Source organism: Misgurnus anguillicaudatus, unplaced genomic scaffold (genome assembly GCF_027580225.2).
Source record: "Misgurnus anguillicaudatus unplaced genomic scaffold, ASM2758022v2 HiC_scaffold_34, whole genome shotgun sequence".
NCBI lineage: Eukaryota > Metazoa > Chordata > Actinopteri > Cypriniformes > Cobitidae > Misgurnus > Misgurnus anguillicaudatus.
In genome coordinates this window covers 1,413,331-1,420,195 of record NW_027395284.1, presented here as the reverse complement: position 1 = coordinate 1,420,195, position 6,865 = coordinate 1,413,331, and positions in this window count along the sequence as shown.

The following is a 6,865-nucleotide window of genomic DNA, read 5'->3' as shown; positions in this document are numbered from 1 at the left end:
GAGAGAGAAATAATAGTCAACGCATAGACCTGTGATTCGACGGCACCGAAATGTTTTTTCTCGTTATCTTATGGAATGCAAAGCATGCATGATAAACTGAAATGAAGACAATATGAGATGGGTTAACACTTTGGATTTTAAGATAAACTGAAATGAAGACAATATGAGATGGGTTAACACTTTGGATTTTAATTAGAAATGCAAGGTATAACAGGTATGTTTTGTAGATTGCATTCGGCATGATGACACTCACACACAATAAAGTATTTTAAATGAGCAGTTATGTGCTAGGCACTTCAAGTAGCACATATATCTATTCATAAAAAATGCTTACTCTATTGAAATGCAGGCTTGTCACTTTTCTTTGAGTAATAGAATTAAATTACGGTGTTCCAGATTTAAACTGTTACTATATTTTGGAAACCTTGGCACAGAATTTTGTCATCCATCAGTGCCTTTGCAAGTTGGTCTTGCGTCAAGCCCTGCTGGTGCTTCTCCAAATGTGTGGAAGTTGTACATGAAAGAGGGAAGTCTCTAGACGTTGGCTCATTCAGTCTCACTATAACTTGGCAGTAAGTGGCAAGTCCCCAACACAGTACATGAAAAATGTTTCTGCTGTAGTCTACTCCAGGCTTTGGCTGCATTGTGCAGCTTAGGTCCTCTACTGCAAGTAGTGCAATGCACAATAGTGCACAAGCAGTCGATTTAGCTCTTCAAATCCAATACTGCAGACCACCGCTCATTATTTATGATAAAGTAGAGTGGAACCTTCTTTATAGTAAATATAATAGAGTATTTAATCAAAAACTGGCATCAAAATTTGCAAACATATTTGTGCATTATTTACATGCATCTGATTTTCAATATCAGCTGTATTTACTTAGCACTTAGTACTTAAAGTAATGCCCTCAGGTTCAATCAGAATATTATGAAGCGATGAGAATACTCTAAAACTAATGATTTTATTTAACAATTTGTTTTCATCCTTGGCTCGTTCATGAGCAGACTACGAGTTCACCCTTTGATCTCCTGACATAGTTGCCAAGCAACGATCAAACTACGAGTTCGCGCCCGTGAGGAGGTCAGGAGGTCATGGTGTGAACTCGTATGCTACGTCCGAAATTGCATACTGTGACAGTAGGTACTGAATAAGAAGAAGTACATACTCATCAACCATTATAACAGTAAGTATTATATAGTGGTGGGCGATAAACCGCTAGGTATGATAAAACCGGTAGAAATTTGTCAGCGGGTAGAGATTTTGGACTATTGTCTTTGTCGAGGTTATGCTCGTGATTTTAAGCCATTAAAACACAAAAAACAATGCTATATGCACGCACTGTTTTTGTGTGAGAGGAGCACGCAAGTCGCCATCCGCTGTTCATTAAAGGAATAGTCTACTCATTTTCAATATTAAAATATGTTATTACCTTAACTAAGAATTGTTGATACATCCCTCTATCATCTGTGTGCGTGCATGTAAGCGCTGGAGCGCGCTGCGACGCTTCGATAGCATTAAGCTTAGACCCATTCATTCAATTGTACCATTTAGAGATAAAGTTAGAAGTGACCAAACACATCAACGTTTTTCCTATTTAAGACGAGTAGTTATACGAGCAAGTTTGGTGGTACAAAATAAAACGTAGCGCTTTTCTAAGTGGATTTAAAAGAGGAACTATATTTTATGGCGTAATAGCACTTTTGGGAGTACTTCGACTCGGCGCAGTAACACCCTCCCTCTCCCATTATGAGAGTGAGAAGGGGAGCGGACTTTTCAGGCGAGTCGAAGTACTCCCAAAAGTGCTAAAAGTAATATTTTTGCATAATATATGAGATTGTAATGTGTGTAAATATTATGTATATGTATGTATACACACACACACACACACACACACACACACACACACACACACACACACACACACACACACACACACACACACACACACACACATATACATTAGGAAATGTTTTATTTAAATATAATGTTTTTATTTATATATAATTTAGAATATATAAAATAAATATAAATAAATATATATACACATGTAAATGTTTCCTAAATGTATACATGAATGTGTGTGTGTATTTATATATACTGTTCATAATAATTACACACAGCACAAACTCATATGTTATGCAAAAAAGTACTTTTATTTTGTATGAGATTAATCTATGCCCAGCTCTAATTCGGACAAAATATATCCGCCATGTTGATACATCACGTTATAAAATCATTTCATTCTGGAGTGACTATCCCTTTAAATATGTTTATGGGCCTTCTGTAGCTGAAGAGAGTTTCACTTTCACATGTATGGATTTAAGGATTGGTTTTATAAAGTTGAGAAAATGATAGCATTTCACATTTAGGACCTTTGTACCTTCTTTACTAATAAAGCTGCAGGTTCATTTGTTAAAAAATAAGTTGCGAGCGTGATGTCAAAGCAATGTAATATCTCAGCCTAAACAGAGAGTCGGAAATTAGCCGATGTGGTCAGAGACCAGTTTGCATGAAACATCGCTTCTCGCTAATGACAGCAACAGACAATAACTTTTCATTCTCCAGACAAAGAAGCTCTGTTTGTGAACCGATTAGGAGCCATATTATGGCGATACTGTGGACCATTGACGCATACTGTAGTCACCAGTGTATTATGGACTATCGTAATTGGATTACAGTGCCAGGCTTTATTACAGAACCTTTAGTAATATGATATTATAGAACAGCAAGTGGGCCTCTCAAGAACCATTAGCAAGGAGAGATACAAGGATAAATCAATTGTTTTTCGACATGTGCCACCTGGAGGTAAGTAGATATGATTAGAGGATGTTTAAACACATGGTTGTAAGGTAGGTTAAGTATAACAACATAAAAGTAATGTAGTCGGATTACTTTGGTTTGATATGTAAATTAAGTGAAAAGGAAAGCAATATTGGAAAAAGAAATGTTAATAGACCATATCTTATTAATACAGTCTACTATGTAAAGGCAAGCAGATGAGCCCTGAATATGAACATAACCAGTCACGTTAAGCGTTTATCTCCCCAACCCTGTTTAAACTACTATAGTTCGGATAGAGGTTAGAATATTATGGCATGCTGGGATGGCAAGTATGCGATACGGGAAAGCAGGGTTTCATGTGATTACCCAACGGCACTGATGGAGAATTCAGCACTTGCTGTGAGGTTAAACATCCAAGTGGTAAACAAGTAGTATTGCTGGCAGCGGCCTCGCAGCCTTTAACAAAGATACAATAGGACGCAGTGACCTGTGATTCTAGTTTTGGCTACTGAGCTTGGTGTATCTTCAGCTTGCATTTCTTAAGATCTGTCATGTGCTGTATCTATCTAGTGTGTAATTTCACCCTCATGCCCACCCTCTCAAGAACCATTAGCGATAGATGATATGAGATCTCTCGTTGTAGATCTCATATAATCCTCATCTCATCTCCTTCACGCTCTTTAACTGTTTGTGCTGTCGTTTGCTTCGGTGCCCATTTCGGCCTCTGGCTCTCTCGCTCTACCCTCATTTCTTTGCTATCCTCTCTTGATGCAAATTGCTCAGAGGTTGTGTGAACTGGAATTTTTTCGTCATTAACGGAGATTTGATGGGCAATTAAAACCCCTTAATGTCATTCTGACCGAGTTAAAGTTTTTTTTTCGCACTGAAAAGTATGTTAATATTAAAAGAGAAGAAAATAGGGGAATAAAGTGTAGAGCCAAAGTAGCCAAAGAAGTAGGTGATGATTTGAGTAAAAACTGACTTTTATTTAAAAGGTCATAAGTTTGTAACTGCATTAATAAATTAACAATTAAGAATATATTGATGTTAATGAACTCGCCTGTGATTTTATTACCTTTAAAGGTTTTTTTCTTATGCACTGCAAAAAATGATTTTCAAGAAAAAAAATTCTTATCGTAATTCTATTCGTAATTTTGTCTTGTTTTCAGTAGAAATATTTAAAAATTCTTAAATTAAGATTTTTTTTCTTGATGAGCACAACGACCCAAGAAAATAAGTCTAGTTTTTAGACCAAAAATATCAAATTTAAATGATTTTGTGCATTGAACAAGCAAAAAAATCTGCCAATGGGGTAAGCAAAAAAATCTTGAAAATTTTTCTTAAACAGTAAATTCAAGAAAAATTCAAGAAAGATTTGCTTACCCCATTGGCAGATTTTTTTTGCTTGTTCAATACACAAAATCATTTAAATTTGATATTTTGGTCTAAAAAGTAGACTTATATTCTTGGGTCGTTTTGCTCATCAAGAACAAGCATCTCAATTAATTTAAGAATTTTTAGATATTTTTCCTGAAAACAAGACAAAAATTCTAAGAATTTTTTTCTTGAAAAATAATTTTTTGCAGTGTGGTCACTCTTTTTCTCGCTCTTATTTTTACAGTCACCTTATAGAACTAATGTACTATTTTTTTGTTTTCTTTTAATGTGTGGTCATCTCTTCCTCACCTAGCCTTGGTTTAACTCTCTAAAACCCCTTTCATAGGGCACATTGATTCCAGAAAAGTCCCATTAAATTGTCAGTGTGCCTTCTGTGTGAACGCAAACACATCTTTTTTATAACCGGAGTTTTTCCTCCAAAAAAATCCCATCCACACATGCTCGGTTTAAAATAAATCTCTGTCCTCATGAAAAAGCAAAAACACGCTATTAAAAGCGCTGTCAAGAGCATGCCACACCAGCAGGCGGCGATATAACCCAAATCGTAAAGCCACCTTGGCCAATTAGAAGCCTAACATAAGTGACTTCGCAAGGCAAAAACCCTGTTTTTTCTGTCTACACGACAACACTTGCAACCGGGGTTTCTTAAAATCCTCACCCTGGCAGGGTTTTTCAAAAATTTTCAGTTTTAGTGCCCTGATACTGCGTTTTCGTGTGGAGGAACGGCCGAACCGTGTTAAAAAAGTCACGGTTATAAAAATACCCGTGTCTGTGTGGACTAGGCCTGATATCATTCGCCAACAGCACATCATGTGCTTGTTTATGATCGAATCAGAAACAAAATTGCACGTATGTGATTTCTCGAGAGAAAATAAGCAAACATAAGACGCTGCAGGGAAAAAAAATCCATGAAGTGCACGATTGCAAACACAAAACACCTCACGTTACTTGTCTTTACTGGATCTTTACCGGATGTGTGTGAACGCTCACATAGATTCCAGAAAATAATTTCTAGTGTGAATGAACCAAAATCCCCGGACACATTTTTCATGTATTTTCTGTAATCTATATGTGAAAAGGGCTTAGATTTCTCCCTGATTTCTAAGACTCATGGTCCAATGTTCCCTGCATTTGGGATTCACCCAGGGTCCTCAATAATCTCAAAGTCCGGCATGCTGGGTAATTGAAAAGTGTACGGTTGGCAGGAGTCAAGCGCCTTTGGATTTATCAGCCCCATTCTGTGACTGGCCTCTATGAGATGCTAGCTCCCCCTCTTTCTTTTAGTTTATGGCTTGCTTTTCATTTATCGCTCACTTATCGTTTCCCACATCAGAATATTTTTTTATATGTAACTCAAGAGGGGTGGAGAAGAGATAGTACTGTTGGCCAGGTCCTTATTTCATGTGCTGCTTGGTTTAAAGCTCACATAACACACGCTGTTTCTGCATTTCTGATGTTAAGAGTACCTATAGAGTGGTATTACATCCTTTATATCTTTACCAATTCTTTCCGATAACGTATGAAAAAATGAAGAAGGAGGAGTTACTACTGCGGGAGGAGCGAGTACGAGTCATGCAACACTATACAACACTGTTTAACTTATGGTTCACTACATGTTCGTGTCATTTATATAATATGTACGCTCATATTTCCAACATAACACAGAAGTCTTACTTACTACCGGTTGGGACTTTTCAATGAAATCCAGCGCATCAAACACACACCCAAAACTCTGCTGCTACCCCGGATAATAGATGATATCCAATGTTTCCATAAGGCTGGCTTTCTTCTCCTTACATCCAGAAACACACTTTTTCATTCATGCCATTGTTGAGTTTTGAAATAAAGCAAAGCTGTGTCGCGTTATGTGATCTTTGTAAGTTCTAGCGTCTCCCGCTGATTGACGGGTGGGAGGGGTTTTCCGGGGGAAGTGCCCATAAAAAAGTGGTATGTATAGAAACCCCAGAAATGTCAGCTGGACCCGTAATCGAAAAAAAAAACTTTCCGGAACTTGTACGAACCCTGGCAAAGTGCATTCGGCACAAAAAATACTCTGTAACACGCCCAACTTCTTTTTTGACACTTTGCCTACGTTTAGCATGAGGAAACAACTCTATAACAGTGTTAATAAGTCAGAATGCATGAAATACCATTGGACCACCCTTTTAAGTCTGGTTCTGATGTTTGGAAAGCAAAGAGAATTGGGAGTATGACTAAATACCCAGCAAAACTGAACTAAACAGTGTGCAGCAGGTGTACACTGAAAGTGCAAACATAAATCTTGTTGAGCAATAAGCAAGGCCCACACAAGAAAAAAAGTACAAGAAGATACATAAGTTGTCACTGGCGCGCTACATTTTCACTTTTGTACCTAAAAGGTGCATATTGGTACCTCATATTAGGACCTTTTTAAAAGGTACCATCCAAGTGACAACTTCTGTACCCTTATTTCTGAGAGTGTACAGTATCTATTTAAGTGTTCATTTTACCATTTTGTCTCATACATTTCCATATTTTTCTACATTTCCATATTTCATGCACTTTCCCTTAATGGACCTTGCCTACCATTTTCTACATGTCAATTCTCTTATCGACCATCTGCATCTCTTTCCTGGTCTCTCCGGGGGCATGTCAGCTTCAAGATGGTGTTCCACAGTGATATGATGACAGGAGTTGACAGAGAAC